Raw genomic sequence first — 25,242 nt, forward strand, 5'->3', positions numbered from 1 at the left:
CTCTCCATATAGTCCAGTATTGTCTATTCTGATTGGTGGCAGCTCTCCATGGTCTCAGGTCTTTGCCATCACTTGCTTGAAAGCTGATCCTTTTCATTGGAGATGCCATAGATTGGACTTGAAACCCTCTGCATGCCAAGTATGTGCTCTTTCACTGATCTATGGTTCTTCCTACGTTTGTTAAGGCAGCTCTGAGCAATCACAAGGGCTAAAAGACAAGCATGGGTTATGATAAGGGACACAATGGTTCATATGGATTATATCTGGACCTCATATATTTCCTGTACCCCATCTGCTATCAAGATATATCTTGATCTAATGCTGCTCACTTCCTATTTCTAGGTTAGTGATGTTACCAGGCTGTTCAACAGGATGCAGTGGTGTTGCCTAGGGCTACAGAGTAGATGGTTAGAAAGGCTTTTGTTGGCACTGGGACATGTTGCAGACTGTATAATTACTTTTCTTAAGGTTTCTCATGTGCCGAGATTATTAATTAACACATCTTTCAAATGTAAACAAATGAACTGCTTGACTGGAAAGTCTGGTTTCCAGGCAGGTAGAAGTATAGAGTGAAGAAGCTATCTGGATTTTCAAAACAGATCCAAATATATATACTTGCTCTGAAGCTCTATAAGAGAGGCTCATGGAGTTGGCATAACTTTGATATCATCCTTTATTCTTCTAATACAAAGCTACCCAAAGCCCAAACACAATAGTTTTAAGAAAAATCTGCAAATAATTTTCTAAAGTCCCCCCAAAAACAGGAACTATAACCAGAAAATGCTTCTATTTAAGATTATTAAAATATTCTTATTATTATTTTCCACAGATATTTAACTTGTACAAAATGTTTTACAATTATCCTCTTGTTTATTTTCATAACTGACTCTATGAGGTACGCTAGCGTGAAAGACAGACCAGGCCAAGGCCACCTAGGTGAACAGAGATATTTCTTGTTCAGCTTTTTCTACTGACCCACACAAGATTAGCTTTCCCACTTCAAACATTTATGTTAGCAGATGCCAAATTATGGTTTCATTATCCACCAGCATTTATTTATTTATCTGATTTCTTACCCACCCTTTACAGTAAGGTCTCAGAGCGGGTTACAACTGCAAAAACAATTAAAAACAATTCCAGAGTTCCTGGATGACACAGGTTATCTGGATCTACTTCAATCTGGGTTTAGGCATGGTTTTGGGACTGAGTCAACTTGGGACATTCTGACAGATGACCTTTACTGAGAGAGAGGTGGAGTGCAACCTTGTTACTGTTACTCGATCTCTCAGCAGTGTTTGATACCACTGACAATGGCATCCTCCTAGATCAACTGTGGGAGAGTGCTCTTGCGCTCATAGCCAGCTTGCAGGCTTCCCATGCGCATCTGCTAGCCACTGTGAGAACAGGATACTGGACTAAATGGGACACTGGCCTGAACCAGCTGGCTTTTCTTAAGTTCTTATGTGTGAAATAGCAATTGAAGGCACTGTACTAAAGCGTTTCTGCTCCTACCTGTGCTGTTGAGTCCAGAAAGTAACACTGGGGAAGTGCTGTTTGACTCCCTGACATCTGTGTTATGGGCTCCACAGGGCACTATTATGTCCTCAATGCTATTTAGCATCTGCATGAAGTCATTAGGAATTTGAGGGCATGGTGCCATCAGTACACTTATGACCTCTAACTCTATTTCTCAAAAATATCTCAATCAGGAGGGGCTGTTCACGGCCCGGACCAGTGACTTAATGCAGTGGAAGACTGGATGAGGGCGAATAAATTGAGTTTGAATCCTGGAAAGATGAAGGCTCTGTGGGTAGGTGGTTCCCATGTCTGGAAGATAGGCCAGTTGCCTGTTCTAGATGAGGTTGCAATCCCTCTAAATGAATAGCTACACAGCTTGGAGCTATTCCTGGATACCTCCAAGCCATTAGAGATCCAAGTGACTTCTGTAGCTAGGAGTGCCTTTTACCAGCTTTCTCCAGTACACCAGCTATGGCTGTATCTGGACTGGGATAACTTGGCCACTATAATCCATACATGGGTATCCTTGAAACTGGATTACTGTGCTGCAATGTGCTCTATGAGAGGCTGTCCTTGGGCCTGCTCAAAAAGCTCCAGCTAGTGCAGAATGCAATGGCTAGACTGCTGATTGGGGCTGATGGCAGCATGATGCGACACCTATGCCAAGACATCTACACTGGCTATCCATATGGTACTACACCAGGTTAAAGGCCCTTGTGTTGATATACAAAGCCCTGAACAACTTGGGTCCAAGATATCTTATAAGAACCCTTATATCCTAGCTTGATCACTGAGAACCGGAGGAGCGCTGTTAGTTGTCTCCCATGTTACAGAGGCCTGACTGGCCTTAATCAGACGTTGGCCATTTTGTTGTCAATCCCATGCTGTGGAACACTCTTCCAGCAAAGATTCAGCAGGTATCCTAGCTTTTGACTTTCACACATCAGACTTTTTTTTATGCCAACAGGCTTATGCAGTTGTTTAAAACTTTCCTTGAATAGCCAGTCATTATAGTGATTGCTTTGTTTTGCTTTTAATGTTTTTTTGTTGTTTATATATTGCTTACTTTGGCCTGATATTTTATGAGATGGCAGTATATAAATATTTAAATAAACAAATAAATTACAATAAGTAGTAGTAACAATATGCCTTAACTTGTAAGGATTACTTCCAGGTTGAGATTATACGAACAGGTAGGTCCTAGAACACATTCAAATTCTATTAGTTCATTTCAGTGTTTAAACTAAATCAAGTGAACAATTATTTATTTCTTTTTACACCAAGGTTTGAGAAGCATACCAATGAAATTTTGGAAAGCCACAGGTTTAGAAGTATGATCTGATGTGTCAGGGAACCCAGATATTACTGGGCTACAATTTCCATCATCTCTGACCATTGACCATGCAATATCTGGAGGGCCACAGAGTCCCCATTCCTGAAATACACCCTTACTAGTGATTGTTGGGAAGCAACGGTGGATGAAAAGGCAATCTCGGTCAATGCTCTAATTACATATGGTTGTCAATTGGCTAGCAGTCCCTGATTAACATAATCAACCTGTGATTGCACTGGAGTCAACAGTTATACATGTGGATGGTGCTCCATCACCATCTCTTAGCAGTTATCAGTAAGGGTGGGCTTTGTGAATTGTGTGTGGTTCTCACCAGAAAACCACCTCACTGGCCACTGAACTCAGACGATGGTCATCTAACAAATTACCTTAAATTTCTTTCTGCTATGCAAGGTAATAGACATGTTTCTACTCTTTCATATATGTAAAAACTGAACTTTTATTTCTTCAAGCCACAAAAGCTATAGCTCATATGAATAAGAGGGAAAGTTTGGATGTTTTCCATAAACTGTTTAATATCTTAGAGAAACGTTTACCCTCAAGACTGCCAAGAAAATTTTTACTGAAAGGCAATGGAAGCTTTCTCTTGCTGCCATTCTTTAATGGAAAACCCTTTTGAGTTTGACTGAATTTAATCTTCAGTATTTCATGAGAATAATAATAAGAATAGATTTTTAAAACATTCTGTATTGCTATTAGTGTTATTGTGAGTGCAATATTGTGAAAATTAACAGGCAAGAAAAACTATTATTTTGCACATGTGAGCACATGTATAGCCTAACAGTTTGCTCAAAAAATCTGTAAAAAGCTTTTAATATTAGTTATAAAAGTCACAATTATCTATCATAAAATTGCAGGATTTCATTATTTCAACTGCTGTGCTACACAGCTGGCTGGAAAGAGTAGTTGCAATGAGACCAATTATCACAAGAGGGCAGACTAGAGAAAGAAAGGAAAAATAAAAGAGAGAGTGAGTTTTATGAAAACTGGGCATGCTATAGGACTGGAGGCATTTATGCGAGATACACTGAGGAAATGTTTATTTCATGTAGTTTTATGTGGCACCAATTACTGAAAATGCAACAATGATCTCTGAACAGAATTCCAGCAGAAAAGGTGACAATAAAATTGAAGAGCAATCCTATACATCCTTGTTTACTCAAAAGCAAGATCTACTGAATTAAATGGGTCTTACTCCCAGGTAGGTGGGTATAGGATTGCAACCTAAAGCAGAAATTTGAATTTATTTTGTAAAGTTCTTGCATCAAGCAACTTGAGCTGAGAACTTCCCCCTCCCCATTTAAAGGTATAGCAGTAGTTTCACATATACTAAAAGGAGTTCTTTGCTATCCCTTGAAAGCTGTGGCACAAAATTTATTATCCTGAGGTGGTAACTTGCTTTAGTGGCCATCATCGTCTTTCCACACATTCATGGAAAGCTGTCTTCCTAGACTGAAACAATCTACTCTCTCTCTTTGGTTGCTACCACAAAGTACACACTTTGACACCTATCATAAGGTCCTTTACCTTCTGTTGAAAAGAGCAAACCACATTTTTCATATATCATAAATACATTGTCCTTGATCTTGTTAACCCTTCTTTCCTTACCGCTTACTAGTGTAATAGCTAAGATCTGGGCTATGTTATCAGGAAATCCCGGATTCAAATCTCACCTGTGCCCATGAACTCACTAGGTGGCCTTAAACAAGCCATTCTCTGTCAGCCTGAGTACCATTCCCCTTGCCCAATCCCACATGTAGACCTTTCTTCGATGCCTTTTCTTACTATTGCTAAGCTTTTCCAAAAATGTTTGGGCCTGGCAAGTCCACTGGATGATACTTAAAATTTAGAGGGTCAAGGGATCTCTGCCAGCACTGTTTAGAACATCAGGTCCAGCCACAAGTGCAAGACCAAGAACTATTATGTTGCACCAACAGAGGGACCCTTATCAGTCCTTGTTCTGCTAAACCTGCATAATAGCTCACAGCAGGTGGCCCTTCTGCAAGCCACAGGCCACTTAATATTAGTTATATATTTAGAAATTTTATTTACCTCCCTCCATTATTCAACTGATCACAGGGCAGTTTTCGACATACTACAAAGTCATCATACAGCACCGAAAACAATTAGAACATAAGACAGTACCAATCATAGCAAAACGGAGCAGCAAAAATTAAGGCAAAGACTTTAGACAGTCTGTGCTAATTTCCTCCAAAGACCCAGGAGAACAGACAGGTTTCTATTTGGCCAACAAAGATCTCACCTTCCACACTTCTGGAAGGGGGGAGGGAGGGTTCCATAGCTGAGTGACCACAACACAAAAGGCCCTGCCCCATGTCAGCACATAGTGAGCTATGCTCGCTAGTGGGATGACAAGACACACACCCCTCTCTGGCTGCTGCCCACAAGCACTGGGCAGGCTGATATAGGAGGAGCTGTTCCAACAAATAGTTGTAATAATATGTAAAACAGTACATTATTACATGTATTAAATCAAGACTCATTACAAATTCCACACTGTCCATCATCACGCTTTCAGTATAAAACCCACATTAATTTTCAGTGCCATGTCACATGCAAAAAAGGACCCTGCCTGAAGTATTGCTACTTCTCTAGCACACACAACACTTGAGTTAGGTGCTATTTATATTTTCGCAGGTGATGTCACTTTCAGCACTTCACTCACACAATAATGGATAAAAATATCTATTGTAAAAATATATGGCAGTTACAAATTTAAAGCACTTGTGAAAGATGAAGTAATAATCTGAGTCTGAGAATGTCATCTTATTATTAACGAAGCAAAAACCTTTTGTACTCAAAACTTGTCTCTACCGTAGGCCTGAATTTTTGAACTAAACAAATCCATCTGCTTCTCTAGACTAAACTGATCAGGAACTTGCAACTTCATCAGGACTTGCAACTTTTTTTTAAACTGCATCCTGGTCCTATGCCTTAAACATGAGCTAAGCACATAGAAAAGTAGAAATGAATATTTTCCTGGCATGGAAATAAAAATGATGAACAAATTCTACTTGGTGACTTTTTGTGTGTCCAATGACTGTCACAAACATAGGTGCAGGGCCAGCAAAACACCAGCAGCAGCAACACCTGAAAACCTAGTCTTCAGATGTGATTATGTGGCTTCCTGCCTCTCTACATCTCTGCCTTTTCCAAACTTTCCCAGGCTCCCCTCATATTGGGAGCTTCTTGTGTGTCCCATGCAAGGGAAATGTTAAAGTCCAGTTTTGAACAAGACAGTGGAGAAACAGAAAGTAGAAAGTATTTCCATTTCCTGTTCCCTCCACAAAATCGCCAGATCCAACAGAACTCTCCAAGTTGTCTGTGAGCCATCCTATTCAACCTTCAGAACATCTCCAGGTTATTTAATTATGGATTTTGGAACTCCACTTGTTATCAAAGAAGAATGTGACCTTTTTTGCTCTATGGGAAAGGAAATTTTCTGGCAATATGTCTGGGTTTTATGTTCAGACCAAGGTGAAAGGCCAAGAAGACAACACCCTGTATCACGTTTCATCTGAGGGCATAAAAGCAGTACAGCCACACATGTTGAACTTCCCTTCATCAAAACAAAAAGGAAACATCTTGCAGATAATAAAATAACTGCAAGAGCTTATGCAACAGCTTTTCTCACTGCCAGAATAGCTTTTGAAGGGACTCACACTGCAGTCCTTGTCCTGGGGGACAAAATCTGATGTAATGTTAAAGTTAGTCTTGGACAGAATACATCTTATGAGACAAACATGGAGTTTCCAATCATTAGTTCACCTTTTAACACAAAATTCAGAGAAAGGAGAGAGACATTTGCAGAGGAGAACTGGCACTCAGGAAGAGATGCATAACCCTTCTCCTGCATGTCATTTCTCTCTTACATGTCCCCCTCTTCATTTTTAACTCTTCTCCTTATATGGGCTCTAAATTAGTCCATGGAGGCATCTGCAGGGGGGAAATCAGCAGGTGCCAGAAATGCAAAACATTCCTTCTCACACCCACCATTCATTTCCTACAAATACCCCACCCAGACCCATATGGCTTTGGCAAATGTGGATTTGGGAAGGCAGGATTGGATCCAGACTTAGTTAGTTGAACTTAGTTCCCACTGAAACTAATCAGACTTAAGATGAATTAAGGGCACAACTCAAACTCTCTCCTCCTGCTCATGGAGTTTGTGAAGCCACCAAAATCCATAGCCCTACTGCTCACAGCAGCTGCAGCAGAAAGTGATTGGCCCCAATGTGGGGATGATGGCTCAGCAAGTGGCCCAGAATTTGTCCTGATGCTGTCACATGACAGGAGAGAGAAGGGCTCAGGACTGCTTCCTCTCCACCCTCAGAGTGTCCTCTTTTGGGGATTTCCACTGGCTCCTTCCAGCAGGCTTCCTGCCCACACATTAGACAGGCAGAAGGGGAAGGTCAGTGGTGGTGGGCGAGAGGGTGACTGAGCCAGGACAGCTGGGCAGAGGGACACCTCCATCTAATCTACACACACCATCATGCCTGGCATAAGGGGGAGGGGCAATTGCTCTGTTAGTCTGGATCCAACCCATAGTAATCTGTAGATTTCTTTTTTCTAGTTCACACCTAGACAGAAAAAGACACCAAAAATGTTACATTTTTTACTCCTGTGCTAAAAACTAGATCCATTTTCTCCTTTTATTCAAATCCCTGCCTGAAAAAATAACAGTATTAATTTATTTCTGTTTAAGTCCATTTTTGCTCAATGGGATACAATTCTGGAGTTATGTTACATAATCTCTTTCCTAGAATACATTACAGAGAATATTAAATCTATTTAATTTGGGTAACTTCTCATTACAATGGTTAAAAATCAATAAGTCTGAACTGCAAAAGCTCACAATTTCTAATTAACAAGTACAAAATTTTCTGTTGTACCACTGGTGAGCTGAATACTAGTGCTTTATTTAAGATACACAATCATTTTCTTTAAAAAAATCCTAATGTAAAAATGGTTTTAATATGATACGTCACATATTTGTTAGGAAAGCTGTTCTTCAAATGATATGAAATGCATTTCAAGATTTTGATCCAACAAGTAAGTCATGTTGTGAAGAACAAGTGGAAAGCACTATGACTCAAATACTGAGTTAGTTATAGCACAACACCCTAAGAGTGCAATCCTATAGGCATGTTTATGAGGGAGTGAGCCCCACTTAACACAGTGGGATTTACTTCTGAATAAACATACAATGCCTTGCAAACGTAATCAGACCCCTGACCAATGCTCTCATATTACTGAATTACAAATGGTACTTCGTAATTTCATTCTGTATGATATTTTATTTTGAAACACTGAAACTCAAAATCAATTATTGTAAGGTGACACTGGTTTTATGTTGGGAAACGTTTGTAAGAAACATAAACAACTAAAACATGTTGCTTGCATAAGTATTCAACCCACATACATTACTATTGGTAGAGCCACCTTTCGCGGCAATAACAGCTTTAAGTCTTTTGGGGTAGGTATGTACCAGCTTTGCACACAGTGTCGGAGGGATTTTGGCCCACTAAGTTAAAAATTGTTTATTAAGAGTTAAAACCCAACATCATGTTATTTTCACACAAGAGATGATAAGTTTCTTTAAAAGTACTTGTCTGAGACCATATCTGAGACCATATCTAACCTCAGACTAATCCAGAATAACAAATTCTGATAAAATAAATGAATTTGTATAAATTACCTTTCCAGCCTTTGATCTACGATATGTTTTTCTTAATATCACTTTTCCTTTGAAGCATACCAGCTTCCACCCATATGAATACTGTAAAGTGATCAGGACATCTACTTTTCACTGTCAAACAACTGAGCCATCACAAAACAAGACAGATTAAGGGATGAGTTCTTTACTGAGTGGGAAATGATTCCAGAGTCTTATTCTGAGGCCGTTAGGCAAAAATATATATTCTGACCTAAACTCCTGTGTCATCATGATAGCACAAAGGTTTACAATCAGAGTTCCTGGTCCCCAGAAAGTTGATGCAACTAGCAACAAGCACTTATAATTTTCATTAATTTATTAGACCTCAACCAGAAACTATTTGAGAGAAGGCAACAGCTGTCAGTTTGCAAAAGCTTGTTACTCAGGCTGCAAAAGTAACAAGCTAAAGCTCTGAAATCCATTCTTGACTTAAAAATGGCCAACTTATGATGGCAGAGAGGTAAGCAGCGGTAACGCAGCCGAAGCTCTGCTCACGGCCGGAGTTCGATTCCAACGGAAGGAGGAAGTCGAATCTCTGGTAAAAGGGGTCAAGGTCTACTCAGCCTTCCATCCATCCATGGTCAGTAAAATGAGTACCCGGCATATGCTGGGGGGTAAAGAAAGGCCGGGGAAGGAACTGGCAATCCCACCCCATATATACGGTCTGCCTAGTAAACGTCGCAAGACGTCACCCTAAGAGTCGGAAACGACTCGTACTATAAGTGCGGGGACACCTTTACCTTTTATAATTTCAAAAGTCACTCTTTCTTCAGATTGGTTCCACATCTAAAAAATTAAAATGGTCCATAATCCTTTGGCATAACTTTTACTAAAATGGTTTGCCTAATATGAAATGGTTCAGACGTTTCTTGAACATAAAATACTTCTAAAAGTAGTGAAACTGTTTTATTGAAGGTGCTGGGAATCTTTATAGTCTGAGTTCCACATATTTCCAAGAACTCATATTTCCTTATGTCCCCAGTGTTAGCTTTGATCATCCCCTCACTCAGCTCTGTAGACAGCCTTCCTTGTTAGGTGCAGCAGCCACATTTCTAGGTGGGGCATTTGGAGGGGAGATCCATAGCACCGGCCAATCCCCAAACCCACCCCACTCACTGGTGGAGAGGATGTGACCCTCGGTCCTCCTCCAAGCAGAAAGTGAGTTAATTTACATGAATAAAGTTTAATCTGTCAAATTGTCTCACCCTTTTTTGAGTAATCCCCATGAATACCAGAAGCTTGACTGTGCCTATAGCTAAAGTCCTTTTCCATCTGTGGTCTGTCTCTGTGGTCTGATTCTTCATGAACTAAACTACTTTAGTAATGATAGTGAGCTCCTGAGCTTGGTTTTGATGCTGGATTAGTATTCAAGTGTTCTACCATCATCTGTTCCATGGCAAAGATTCCAGGAGAGAGAGAAAGGAAGGTGAAGATCATCTCAGGGCCTGCTCCAGCTAAACTATCTCCTTCCCACGCACCACCACAGGGTGATCTGCCATCAACCATCATGTGGGAGCAATCCTGATGTATTTTTGATATGTTAATATTTATATTGTGTTTTTAAAAAGATATAATTGAATATCATTTGTAAGACACCTTGATAGGATTTATATCCTGAAAGGTGGGATATAAATGAGTGAAATTAATAAATAAATAAATTCAGATTTAGATCCCACCCAAAAAACAAACTTGTCCATACTACAGTTTAGGGAAGGACAGAGGGAAAATGAATACTTTAGGATGTGTATGTTAATGCTCAAGGGTCCTTTCTTCTAGTCTGACCTTTTTATTTTTCTTCCTGTTGGACAATCAAGGGAAAACATTTTAACTGGTTGCTAGGTAAAGGATTAACTAAGTGATTAGAAACTAATTGTGAAAAGCAATTGGAAGTTTTGTACTGGTTGCTGGGTTGATTTTTCTGCTCAGGAACCCTGAAAACCCCTTGTGCTGAGCTACACACATTGGGAAAATCAGAAATTATGCCTGAGTTACAGCCTAGGTGGCCAGCCCATGAGCTAACTGTAGTGTGCACAGCAGTGTTTCTATTCCTGTAGGGCTGGTTTTTTCCTTTGCCATCAAGTATTCAAGAAAAAGAAGAAAAAACAGTAATTATGATTGTGCTCTAGTGAGCATTTTAAAAAAGTAAAGGATGACTTAATTAGATATTTTTTCACATCATGTTGTCTCTTTATTTCACCATTTACTAATAAGCATGATGCCGTAGCCCCATGAAGGCCTTCAATGGTGTCTGCAACAGGTAGCCCAGAATCTGAGCTTTCATTTAAAAAAAAAAAAACTCTCTAGCCCTCCTAGAATGAACATTTTGCTCCATAACATCCAGGTACCCTTCTAAGCAATTTATGTGAAGTGAGCCAGCCTGGCCGCTCCTGCCTGTCAGTGGTCAGAGCTGTGATTGAAAAGTGAGTTGTTTGAATACTAGACAACAGCAATCTCTGTGGTCCTAAAGAGCTGCTGTTTTCCTCTCTCTTTCAGTGAATTTTTCCTGCTTCTGTCTTTTGGGTTTTTTTTTTAAGTCCTTGGAATCTCCATAGTTTGCCCTTTTTACATAGCAACCAGGATGCATATTTCCTGTGCTGGATCACCTGAGATCAGAAAACGCTTAGAAGTTATTTTCTGCAAATATTGCTACACAATAATTGTGAGTGAATGTTAAAGAATCCACCTCCCTCCAAAAGGCAAAAGTGAAAACTTTGCAAAGAAGCTTAGGCATGTCTCTTGCTTTGCAAGAGCTAAAGATCAGGGACTCATTAATAATTGACTGTATAGTTAACTTACAATACAATGGTATACATGTCTATTCAGAAGTAAGTTTCTTTGTGTTTAATGGGGCTTACACCCAGGTAAATAAGTACAGAATGGCAGCCTATGCTTTGGTTTAGGGTTGGCATTAGGAAAAAACAGGGTTCTTTGCCTTTAACAGCTATATGGCAGGCAGAAATTCAACATGTCAAGCCTTGTCTATTATGGAAATACAATTATAGTAAAAGCTTCACCATGACTACTTTCTAATTTTGTATTATGCCACGCCCCCATGGCAGCCATTCTGTGAATGATGACCCCCTCACTCTCTCAACATTTGAAATGTGCCCTCTGGTCCAAAAAGGTTGGTGACTCCAGCTTTAAATGGATGCTGACATCGTCTGTTATGCCACAAATTAAAAGACAATTAAAAAAATTGGGGAGGGGAGCACAGCTCTGTAGGAGCTGGTGCACACATCTGCCCCACCCTGGTTACACGGCTGCCATCAGGCCCTGCTTCAAATTCCAGTTCCACACATGAGACCAGTCCTCAGCTTTTCCATCAATTGCCCGAAGACTCCCTGCCCTGAGAGCCACAGTTCCCCTTTTCTCCTGGTCTTTGGAAGTGTGCAAAATGCATCTCTTCTATTTGACCTCTGATTCAATTGGCTTGTTTTTACTGATGACACTGCTTCTAGTTTTTGGGGTCATTTACTGAATTTGTCTCATTGTTGTATGTTGCTGTGAATGCTGGAAAGGTGGCCAACAAATGGTGTTAACAACACATGCCTCTTCCATGTGTTTAAACACAGCACTGCCCCAATTATATAGAATGGTGAGTGGGGGGGGGGGGCATTTTAACAGCAAATGGGACATGTCAGCGAACCCTCCCTGGACCTTCAACTTACCTCCCCACAGTCCCTTTCTTTCTTTCTTTCTTTCTTTCTTTCTTTCTTTCTTTCTTTCTTTCTTTCTTTCTTTCTTTCTTTCTTTCTTTCTTTCTTTCTTTCTTTCTTTCTTTCTTTCTTTCTTTCTTTCTTTCTTTCTTTCTTTCTTTCTTTCTTTCAAATATTTCTATACCACTATTTCATTAAAAACATCAAAGTGGTTTATAACACATTAACAACAACAACAACAACCGTAGAATAAAAAACATTAAAAAGACAATAAAAACAAAGCTCAACTGTTGCAACCCCCCCCCATCTTCTTAATTGCTTGCATAAGCCTGGCAAAACAGAAAGGTTTTCAGCAGGCACTTAAAAGTTAAAACAGAAGGCGCCTACTGAATCTGTTGGCAGAGCATTCCAGAGAACTGGGCTGATGATATTGGAGGCTTGATGTCGTGTTGATGTTAAATAAGCCTCACTATCTCCAGGGATAATCAAAGCTGCTCCTGCAGATGATCTCAGTGATCGAGCTGGGATATAAAGTTCCAGGCAGTCCCAAAGATACCCTGCATCTAAGTTGTTGAGGGCTTTGTAAATTAATCCAAGGACCTTGAACCTGGCTCAGTAGCAGATGGACAGCCAGTGCAGATGTTTTAACAGAGGTGTCATATGTGGTCGGCCATGTGCTCCCATCAGTAATCTCACCACCACATTTTACACCAGCTGGAGCTTCCAAACCAGGGCAAAGGGCAGCCCCACATAGAAGGCATTGCAGTAATCCAGCCACAAGGTTACCAATGCATAGACTACAGAGATCAGGCTATCCCTGTCCAGGAATGGCCGTAGCTGATGAACCAGACAAAGCTGGTAAAAGGCACTCCTAGTCACAGGGGATACTTGGGCCTCTGGTGACAAAGATGAATCCAGGAGCAATCCTAGGCTATGAACCTGGTCCTTCAGGGGGAGTGCAATCCCATCCAGAACAGGCAACCTACCTATCTCCCGGACATGGGAACCACCTAACCAAAGAGCCTCCATCTTCCCAGGATCCAAGCACAGTTTATTGGCCCTCATCCAGTCCACTACAGCATTCAGACAACTTCCCCAAGTGCTTTTCATCCAGCAAAGATAACTTCTGATATCAGATATTTTTTGAGGAGAAAAGTGCTCAGGGGAGGGGGAACAGCATTTCTTTTGTTGCAAATTAGATTTTTATCAAAATTTATAATAATAACAATATAATTAGACTCCACTGCCCTATTCCTACATGACTGGGGCATTTGTGTGTGGAAACCATGGAAATGCCACTGTAATATATCTAATTTGGTTCTTATTGAAAACTATGAAATTTAGGTCAAACAAATTTCTGATTCTCTGTCTTAGTTCAGGAGTGACTGCCTTGTGCTTTATCCCCCACAGTTGATCATAATTTTTTGGGGAAGCAAATAGTTATTTATTTATTTATTTATTTATTACATTTATATACCGCCCCATAGCCAAAGCTCTTTGGGCGGTTGTTTACAGCAATTAATATATTTTTCGCATATATACCTTTTCAAATGCACAGATATAACTCTGCATTTGGAAACTTTTAAATTTAAGACGGGGAATGAAAATGCTGGAAAGATGGATGAATGGATCCAGAGATAATGTTTCCAATCAATGTGGAATGGTATTGGTTCTCTGGATAACCAAAGTTCAGTTTCGCCTTATTTCAAGCTTAACACATGAAACAGCTAGTATTTCCAGCCAAAAATTCTTAAGTTTGAAAGAACAGTTAAAGATAGGTTAAGATCAAGTTAAGAATGGAAACTACAAAAATATTTGCTTTGTCAAAAACATGATGTCATACCATGTGCAGCTAAGTACAAGATTTAAAAAAAACAAGTTACCTGGATTGCTAAATGCCCTAATTTACTCAACCATTCATCAACAGCCCTAATGAAAACCCTTCCCTTCCCTTGCAGTAGATAAAAGCAACCATTAGACTCGGAACTGTACGTTGTTGGGTTTTACCAGCAAGAAGCAAATCCTAGAGAAAATATCAGCTGGGTGTGCAGATAACAAGGTCCAGAGAGACACATCCAGAAGTTTCCTCTTATGTTGAAATTACGTTGGAGCTGTCTTCTGTTCTTCCAGAGCTATGCAACTGCTAGAATAACTGCAAGACTTGCAAGTCCTTGTATATCTCAAGCCTTTCCCAAGGCACCCCAACTATCTGAGGCACTGAAACTATGGCAACGGAATAAGAAAGCAGCTTCCATGATTAATAGATGAAGAGGCCAAGGACAGTGTCAAGCTAGGCCATAACTCAAGAGTGGAAGAGGAATTAGCACAGATCCATGTCAAATTGGCATTAAACAGAAGATTTGGACAGGTATCAATGGTTTTTGTTTTATATTTTTAAAAAGCTCATCAAAAACATAGCAAATTATTTACTTCCCTCTTTCTCTGTTCCCGAAAAGATGTTTCCCAGGCAAGTGGCTAGGAAAAACCCTCACATCCTCTAGAACAGAGCTAGTTGGCTAGTTAAGATACTATTTTACCAGAAGCTTCTAGTCCAGATACACGAGGCAGGCCCGGTTAAGTTTCCTGGAGTTATTATGTAGCTTTTACTATTTTACGAGAGATTTGGAAATGAAACATTCACTTTCAGTAGCTGCATAAGGATACTATCCTTTTAATTACTGGAAGGTTTTTGTGAGGTTTCTGTGGCTAGGCAGTATTGATGGAAAGCACATGGTATAATACTGACGAAAAAATGAACAATCAATATGACAATCACAATCCCACTCTAGGAAAATGTCTAGCTTTTATACACTGGGCCCAGACTATGTGAATTCCATGTCATAAAAACATCCATTTACTCCAGCTTCCATGAGTATTTGGTTTCCATTGAAGGCAGCTAGATATAGAATCCATAGGCGTAACGGCGTATATTTTTTAAAAAACTTGTGCCAACAGCCTCATCCTGCAGTCTGGCATGCAGGCAAAAATAAAAATACCACAGATTTCAACATGGTGTGCCTGATTCCTTTCTGGACATGTTTTGCTTGGTAGCTACAGAATAGAACTGGGAAGGCCAATATATTCAGCGTGAATTCCAAGTATCTGCACTAAATACTGTATATAGTAATAGCTATTATTTAAAAAATACTTTTAAAGGGAAAGGTCAGTATTGAATGCAGTGAGTTACCATATGTCTTCCCTCTTGAGATGCAGCAAATGGCAGTTCTGTTAATAGCTGGCTTATTATTTTCCATCTGTGTTTCACTCTCTACAGATACACTTTGGGATTTTACTTTAAATAGTCCATTTAGACAAAAGGAGCGCGTAGTATTTTATACACTGAACAACTATTTCTCTGGAAAGCAAAGATTTCAGGAAAACTTAGTAGTTTCCCAACAAAGCTAACCTAGCATGATTTTGTATGGCAGGGTCTCAATATGTTTTAATGTAATTATTGATTACATCTTAGCATAAATTAAATTTTAGATATGACAGCAGATTGTTTGGAAACTTTCTTTTTGCTGTACACTCTTCTCCAGTTCCTTCTATGCTTATTTATTTAACAGCTGCTTTTATGCTTCTTATCTGTCAAGACTACTAGACAGTTTCTATATAAATATATTTAAAAACTATTTTCTGGCAATCTGAATATTTAAAATGTTTAATTTCTCCAACGTCATTTTCAGTTTTCCACAGCAGGTTTCAGAGCCTTAGGATAGTTTAATGGCCTAGTTGTAACTCAGCTGGTGAATCAATTGCTGGACTTTTACTCTACGAACTCCTATGCCTGTTCCTGAATACTTCTCCATACAAAACAAAACCAAAAACCCACAGAAAACTAGATGAAAAGGAAGTCTTTTCCTTGACAACTATCTAATCAGGTGCATTGCCATTTTTAAAAAATTGACAAGCACTCAAATCATTAGAAGTTATGCCCATGCACCTCAGACACCAATGTACTATGCCCATATTATAACTTTGTGATGGATTGTAATGGCTACTTTGGGAGTCAAATTGGCTTAAAGATGGGATATACATAAAATAACAGCACACCAGGATGCTTCTAGTACGCTACAGGTAATTCAGTAGATTCTATCCTTTTATTTAAGGAGTTAAATGTAACTATAAAAGTTGGGCAGGATTCCACAGGATCACTGCCCAGGTCTCTATGCAAACAGATAAAAAAACTATTGGAGATTTTAATTCATGATTCTATAAACTTGGCTCTATTTTTCATCTCAAGACTATTAGACTGACAGAGTTTTAGAAAACTGTAATAAAAGCAGAGATGTTAATTCATGGTTTCAGGCCAAATTCCTGATCAAATAATTAAGTACTACTGACCTATCTTTCAGCACAATCTGCCAAAATTCTTGGATTTAAGCCAGTTTAGTCCCACTGAAACTGACTGTACTAATTCAGCTTAAATTCAATTACTTTAGCTTAGTATATGAAGTGTAAGCTGGCCTATCAGTTGAGTAAAGTTAGCTATGTGGACAGTATCAATGACATCAAATAATCAGTGCCCAAGGTGAGACCACAACTTGGCTATTGACAATGCCCATTTTTTATCTATGTATGTCCACTCTGACCAAAGATGCATTAGTCCAATGCAGTCAGGGTTTACTAGGCAATGTGAGCCATTACAAATCCACAAATGCCACACTGCTGAGATTAGTCAGTGCCAAAATGGGTGAGCCTGCAGTAGTCATGAGATAAGCCACTGGACATGCAACTCCTTAGTCCACAACCACATTGTTGGGGAGGAGGAGAGAGAGGCTAATAACATTTTTATGTAATTAAGTGCAATCTTGAGCACGTTTGCTCAGAAGTTTCATGGTCTTGTATCTATCAAAGTCACTGTATTCACCAAACAACTTATGTTTGTACAATGGAATTTCTACTCCCTCTCTTCCCCCATTCCCCCTGAAATCTGGTCCAGAGGGTTGGGGGAACCCCAAGAGCAGATTGGGGTGGGGGGCACACAGGGGAAAGAGAGGGAGAGGAAGCTCTATTGCACAAGCAGGAATAGTTCTGCAAACACAATGACTTCATTGGATACAACTTATGGAGATCATTAGAACATACTCCTAGTAGGTGTGCTTAGGATTGCTCCCTTAGTGGCAAATTGCTTAGGGAAAGGGTTCAGTTCCACAACAACAGCACATTTACTTTACGAGTGATGTTTAGTGGTAAAAAATATGGCAAGGCACATGGGTCACTAGCTAAAGGCCTGCCAAGCTGAGGTTGCAGGGATGGATGTGGGAAATGGTAATAGCTGAGCACTGGTAAGTGTTGAAACCAAGCTGAAATAAAATTATAGCAGGGACAGAACTGAGGCAGCTACAGATTCTAGTCTTACAAACCTGTTGTTACTATTCTATTGCGACTGTGGACTGAAAACAACAGCTGCCAACCCACAGGCAGCTGCATCTCCGTCAGGTGACCTGATCACTGTATATCTCTTACCTATCTAACTGTGGTGCTTTGAAACGTAATTAGTTAATTACTGGAAGCACTTCACGACCCACCAATTGGACATTACAAAAGAAATACTAGCTTTCCAGAAATGGGAGCAATTGGGGAAGATGCAGGTGTAAAGTTTGGGAAAAGAGGCAGAGTAAAATCTGGTGGATATATTCTGTAATCCACATTCTGGGTCCAATGTCCTTCATCTCACCAATCAACCACTTGATCTTAGACTCACAAGGCTCGCCCACATAAATACACGTGCATGCATATTATATACCCACAAACAGAGCCTTTGTAATTCCCTATCCATTCCTGTCCCTTAAGATCTGCCGCCCTGGGCTCCTGCTGGGAGGAAAGACGGGATACAAATCAAATAATAAATAAATAAAGATATCTTGCAGCCACAGCAAAAAAGATATTTCATGTTCTGAAAAGGCCATGTAATTCAATATTTTGAATTACATTATTGTTTTGAACCATGGCTTATGTTTTCCTAGCCAGGTGATGTTGCAGCAGCTACTATGTTCTGAGCTGCAGGGAATTTTAAACTAGTCCACTCTACAAGAGGATATTACATCAGAAGCTCTTCTTTGGCTGAGTTCGCATTCCATTGGTTAGTCAACATGTTTAAACCATCCTTGATTGATGTCGATTGATTACAGTATGTTGTTACTTTTATCAGCATTTCATCAGGATCAGAGTACTCAGAATCTACAATGAGTTTTCTGTTTTTGCTCCCATGAAATGATCCGTTAAAGATATACTTTGACTCAGCATACATCAGGGATGAGGAACCTGTAACCCTCTAGGTGGTGTTAACTCCCCAGCCAGAATGGCCAATGGTCAAGGATAATGGGAGCTGTTAGTCCAACAACATCTGGAGGGTCAGAGGCAGGGCTTTTTTTGTGACAGTACTCACCAGTATGGAGAATGGCACCTCTTTTTTTGCTGCCAATGCCAACCTTTGTGCTGGCACCCATGGTACTTTTATCAAGGTATGAGTGCGGGCATCTCATTTTTATTTTATTTTTTTAACAAAAAATCACTAGTCACAGCCCTCAATTGTGTGAGGCTTATTTGATATACTCCCATTGATATTAATGAAATTAACTCTGCAGAACAATCTCATTTTTCTTGGGCTTTGTCATATAGAAAAAGAGGTAGTAATGGTTTTGCTTTTGCTCCTATTACATATCTCCATCCTGACTCAAACTGCATTTGCCTCAAGTATTTAAAATGTTGTAATGCACTTGAAATCCTAATGAATAAACTGTACTTGGTCTTTCACCTTACAGGATAATATTTCTACAGTACTCACTAGACATTTATCTAGATAGCAGAGCAATGCATTCCTCCAAATAGGCAAAATGCAGTGCATGGTGTTAGGTGAGGTCAATTTAATCTTTTTATGCCTCTACTACTGTAAACCATGTGAATGCCTTTCATATGTATTTATGTATGGTTCTTCTTGCTCTTGTTGAGGTGACAAATTTCCCCTTTCCTTTACTAAACAAGCACACGAACAAGTTTACAACTGCCTACTTCCTTGTAATGAGCAGAGTTCTATTTCGGATTTATCACAGGTCATTAATTTGCTCTCTTTTTGAAGGCAGCTCCTTGCCCTTAACCCCCACTGCCCCCTTTTCCAGACTCCAGCAGTAATAGCTTCAGTCCTCAGATTACAACCTGTGAGAAGGGCTATAGCTAGCATCTACTTTTATTACCATCAAGTAGCTGAGCATGTTAAGTACACATGTTCTTTATCCATTTGAGTGCCCAGTTATTTCCCCTTTCAAGAACACTGGTTTAGCACATGAAGTAGGTCTTTTTAATCGTCAGAAAAAATAAGCAATGTGATGTCGACTAATGGAAAGTATGGGGAACATATGTGGAAACGAGATTCTTTTTACTCAAGGTTCAGTTCTTCTTTGACTTTCTCTACCACCACCACTCCACTCCCCAGTGTTTTATCATTTTTCAGCTAGATGTACCATTCTTCAGTTCCTCCTTATGTAAAGCTGTTACTGAAATCACTAGATTTTCCTAAGTAAGAAAGGACCGAGGACTATATATAGTTGTCCAGAAGATTCAGATTTTTAAATTTTATCAATAACTACCATTGTTTAAATGGGATCATTCAAGTACCAAGGGAAATTGTATCATCTAGAGAAATATCCTGGCAATGCACTTTCATTTCTTGCACTGGACAGTATATGTGGTCAATACTTTTACAATCTTTCTAAAGATTTAAAGAGCCTAGATTTCCCCCCATTCTACATTTCTTCACTAAATAATGTGGAGAGACAAATGCAATCCTATACTTGCATATTCACAAGTAAACCTCATTAATTAAATAGGACTTACTCCCAGGTAAATGTGTATAGCACTGCAGCCCCACTGAACTCAGCAGGTCTTACTTCTGAGCAGACACGTATAAGATTGCACTTTGAAGCAGTTAATTAAAGCAGGGGCAATCTGGGTGGAGTGTTTCAAAACAGAAACTCTGTGGGGGTTTTAAAAGTAATATTTCTATATATCAGTAGAAATACCTTGCAAGCTTTCCTAAAATACCTCCCTACTTACTGACCTATCTCTATTGAAATCTATGTGTGAGAAAAGCAACTCCTCCCAGGAACAAGGATTGCAGGATCGAGACCAAAAAAGGACATTCAAATAAGTCATGGGTCTTTTTAATCAAAGGTCACAATACAAAAACAACATTGTCTTTCACAAAAATAATAGAACATAAAAGAACAATAGTTGGAGACAGGATTCTGCCACTTTTATTTAATGTTACATTAATAATTAACCTTGGGTCTGAATTTTGATTTGTGCTGGTAACTTCTGTTTAATAGAAATTACTTGATGCATTCATAACAATTTAAGTTCCATTATGTTGTAGTACATGGATGACAAAATATTGGCTCATCACATACTAAACGTTGGCTGCTTGCTATTTAAAGAGTTACAGTGTTTTTAATCAGGCATAAATAAGGTGTTCAAACCTTGGGAACAAAAAATTTCCTTCACATAAATGGGAAAAGATATCAAAAACTATGCATATAGGGTGAAAGAACATACATTCCAAGATACAGTAGGCGTTAAATAATGAAGCTACCAATAGAAATTATTTGGTCCCAGAAAACTTTATCAATAAACCACAGCATTCCACTTTTTACTTTATTAAAACTGTATGAAACCCTAAAAGCAATTGTAATTTTTACATTCAGCCTACAAGTAGGCTTTTCAGGCACCACAACCAAATGGATTTTAATTTCACTTCCCATGAAACTTGCAAAACAAAACATTGCATGAACCAACCATCTCTACAGACATGTTTCTTCCCATCCAAGAAAACCCAAACTTTTCAACAATACTTTCTGGAACCTGGCAATACCCAAACAGGATTCCCTATGTCTGGAGCCAGAATCCTTTGCCTAGATTATATTTACATAGTATCTGTTAGTTCTCCTGTGAATCTCCAGCAGTCAGCAGTTCTCAACATCCCTTTCTCCCCACCCACTCCCCACTCCCCTCTCCCCTGAGCTGCCTCATTTCTGTTCCACTTGTTCAATAGACCAGCAGGCAGGAAAACAACACATGGGGCTTTGTAGGCTCCCACTTTCATTCATGCAAATTCACAGCCAGAACACTTAATACACATTACTCGTAACTGATCATGTACCCAGCACACATTCAGCTGAAGACTTTCCCAACAGCATCATCTTCTGCCACCAGCATCAGTGGCCTCTGCCCTCCTGCAGCTGGGATGTCTTCAGGTGGTTGGTGGTTTGACTGATAGAAACTCCTCTGACCTTTTTATTCCAAAGGAGCCTGGAAAATACTGGAAGGGAGGGGGCTTAGCAGCTTCCCAAGAGCTGCACCTCTTCTCCCAGTGAGTGGGGAACTTCCATTAACCCCTTTCTTCTCCAGTCTTTGGGCATGTTTCCATTCAGTCAGCAATTTTTAAAAGGCTTGGGAGAACAAAAAAATCTATTGTGCAGTTCAGCCCAAGGACTTTTACAAACCCACCATTCCCTAGTGTTGGCTGTTTTCGGGGGGGGGGTCAAGAGGATGTTAAGGGAGAGCAGTATGATATATGTTACAATTTGGGGCAGCAATGCTCAATTTCTAAAATAAAAGGTACTTGGGATCAAGCCTGCATGGAAATGGTACTTTCTGCCCTGAGAATCCTGTTACCTAATCCCAAATGTGAGAGCCAGTGTGGTTATTCAAGTGATGAGGGCAATGCACTCTGCACATGTTCAAAGGCACACCCTTTGTTATTACTCCACAGAGATGAGCCCTTGCATTGAAAACAGGTTCTTCATCTCATCCCTGATGACTCCTGGCTCAAATGAATCCCTGGTAGCCAAGCTTCTGGCAGCCAAACACAACTTGGTGTTACAGTCTGCATGGACACACACCCCTAAACATATAGTGAAATAAATACAGTAACTTTTTAACATGTCTTCCCAGTGCTCAATCATATAGTATAATGTACAAATGATTTAACAGAAGAGTTTCTTTCCCAACGAACCACTTTGTGCCTGCCCCTTTCTCTAGAATTTATCTTTCCTTCCCTCTTCTCCCTCATGTTACTCACGCCCATCATTACCTGCACAGCACCACATGGAGTCTTCTCTCCCCTACTCCCGTGTTTCCATACTTTGCCCAAGGGGGGGGGAGCTGTAACCTGCAGCCACACCTCCTGAATTGTCCTTGTAATTGTCAAAAGGTGTTATGTCGTCCCATGAACCATATTGATCCTCTCCGACCGACCCCCCCCCCTCCGGGCTAGTTTTCTCCCGTGCTTTTTGGTCAATGGGAAACCATAAAGGGGGGGGGGAGGTCAGCACACAGAGACGCACAAACTGCCTTAAGAAAGGGAAGGAGCCAGGAGGGGGATCAGCCCAATTAACTCCTCCCTTCAGCGGAGGCTGCAGGAGGATCTTAAAGGCGTGAAGGGTGGCGGTAGCCCGTGCGCCTGCCTCTCCTGCTCTCTCTTTCCCCCTCAGCGACAGTACCCAAGCGAAGGCAAGAACCGAGGCGGAGGCAGCGGCAACCTTGCCATACGCGAGAGCTGACAGGCTCCGATGAGGCTCCGAAGAACCAAGTCATTCGGTCTCTACCCATTCAATACGGACACGCACCAAATGCCCCGCGTCCCCCTTTACTCCAGTTTAGGTCATCACTTCTCCTGAGAGAAATAGACCTGCAGCCCCTCCCCAAACACCCTCCCCTCAGTAAGGGGTGCAACCTAGGGGAAGAGGAGCACCCTCCAGCGTGCGTCAGCCCCAGTCCCCAATCTTGCAAACAAAGCCAGAGACGGGCGGCGGCGGCAGCAGCGCCAATACACACGCTACCACCACCCCAGGGACCAGGGTGGGCATGAGGCAGAGCGCGGCAGGCGGCAGAGAGGCGTTGGCCAGGGTTGGGGAAGGAAGGTTCTGGGGCGACTCTCCCTCAGCCCCAAGTTCCCCTCCTTCAAAAGAAGAGCCGTCGCCGTCCCTCTCCAGCCGTGGATCCCACTAGCCACCGAATTAACCTGCCCCAATTCTTCCCCGCTTCTTCTCTGCCATCACATTGTCTCTGAAACAAAGACTCCACGCCCATCCTCGCCCCCCAAGGAAGCCTCAGCTGGAGGGACGGGGAAAGCCGGGTTTGGAACCGGTCGGTTACGCTCCCCTCAACGGAGCCGCTTTTGTGTGTGCGTGCGGCAGCTTCAACCGAACAACCGCCCCTCCGGCAGAGGGGCAAAGTCGCCCCAAGCCGCAAAAAACAGGAGAGATCCGGGGCGGGGATCCGGGGAGAGAGAGAAGCAGAGATCACGGCGCGTTATCAACAAAACAAACGCACCCAGTGTGCCAGTCCGTGCAAATAAGACCAGAACAAGAAAATCATCAACGCTCCCTGCCCAGAAAACCGAACGGCGCGCACACACGCGGACCGGGAGGGAGAAAGTGGCGCCCACATAAAGCTCTCCTCCGTGCGCCGCTTCATCACCATCATCATCATCACGCCCCGTCCTGCTGTCCTGCAGGACCTTGCAAAGCTCCTCGCGCTGCAACCTTCCCCCGCTTCCAAACGCAGCCCCAAACAATGCTCGAAGCGCAGAGAACCAGCGCAGTGCGGGGGGGGGAGGAGTTCACTTACCTCGTCGGTGCATGTATCTGGGAAGCTTAAGAGGACAGGACTAGCTGATGGAGTGTCCCATTTAGTAATCCATTTAAGGGGATCGCTCAGCGAAACTCGATCCACTCTCGCCTTTGCAATCCTTTGTCATTATTACATGTGTGCTTCTTAGGGGGAGCGGGGTGTGCGTGTGTGTGTGCGCGCGTGGGGTGGGTGGGTAGGTGAGATTTAATATTTCGACTTTCGGGAACACAAACGCAATGTGTTCATCTCCATGGAGAGGGGAGGGGGGAAAGGGTGGGTGTGGGGAGGGGGAAATAAAAGAGCTTCGATTACTCCTCTTCCAAATGCCACTCGGATTTCCACTCCAGTAAGTCCCCTTCAGATGGATCTTGGGAGAGAAGAAGTCCTTTCAGGGTCTTATCCTGCCCCTCCAAAAAAAGTGCTCCTGGCTGGCGAGGCCAGCTTCGGGAAAACTCCTCCAAGGCAGGCAGCGCTGCTTGTGCCCGGCAGGAAAGCGCGCTTTGCCCAAGCTCGCCTGGTCATTGAAGTGTGTGTTTGGGGAAGACTTCGGAGCAGCCTTTCTCTCTCGATCTCCCCGTGCCCTGCCTCTCTTTCCACTGCTAGTCTCCGTCCCAACTCTTCTGTCACTGGAAAGCAGCTTGGCTGGAGGTGGAGTCAAATCCCGGGCTGGATTCTCTGGAAACGGACTGCCCCGTTAATTATTTCTACCTCTTCGCCCAGTTCTTCAGCGCATGAATGAGTGTGGGTGGGTGTGGGTGGGAGGGTATGTGTGAGGTGCGCTACTGGCAAATCTCCAACGGAATTGGCTCACACAAACGCACGTACACACACCATCCAGAAAGTGAGAAATTGGTAACCCTCCTTTATTCCACACTCTTCTGTGTATACGCTACACTCCATGTAACTGATGGGGATTCTGGGGAAAAAACAGAAGAACATGGAGAAAGTTTCTGCCTCATTACATAAAAAGATTTGTTTAAGAAGAAGAAAGCCTGCTAAGAAATTCTCCAAGACACGTGCTACAAGAAAGGATTTGTCCATCGATTTTTTAAAAATTGAAATGTTTAAACTTTAAAGGGATGTATTAAATCCTTCTTCGTTAAGTGACTATACCGAGGCTGAGATTTCCACTGCAACAAATACCAGCGAAAGAGCAAGTTAAGTGGAAAGGGGCCCGTGCAAAAGAAACTGCTCACAATGTAGATTTTTTTTAACAAGTCTAACAGGAGGTTTAAAAAGGATTGCAATCTACTACAAGAATCCTGCACACACGCATATTAGTATCTAAGTGACAGCAACAGCTGTCTTACCAAGAAGGGTGTGCAGGACTTCACGCCAAAAGGACCTAT

General features: G+C 41.3%; 1 protein-coding gene across 3 annotated transcripts in view; it reads right to left on the bottom strand.

Moving 5' to 3' along the window:
- SEMA6A (semaphorin 6A) overlaps nt 1-24,601 on the bottom strand; it is a 221,121-nt gene extending 196,520 nt beyond the window's left edge. For 2 of the 3 annotated variants that reach the window (XM_061624534.1, XM_061624543.1), the window contains exon 1: nt 23,891-24,600. The gene's annotated coding sequence lies outside the window, so the exon portion shown is untranslated. Of the gene's footprint in view, nt 1-23,890 lie in introns of all 3 variants that reach the window. The other variant, XM_061624586.1, reaches the window with a different exon arrangement.
- Between the last annotated feature and the right edge of the window lie 641 nt (nt 24,602-25,242).

This window comes from Rhineura floridana, chromosome 1 (genome assembly GCF_030035675.1).
Source record: "Rhineura floridana isolate rRhiFlo1 chromosome 1, rRhiFlo1.hap2, whole genome shotgun sequence".
Lineage (NCBI taxonomy): Eukaryota > Metazoa > Chordata > Lepidosauria > Squamata > Rhineuridae > Rhineura > Rhineura floridana.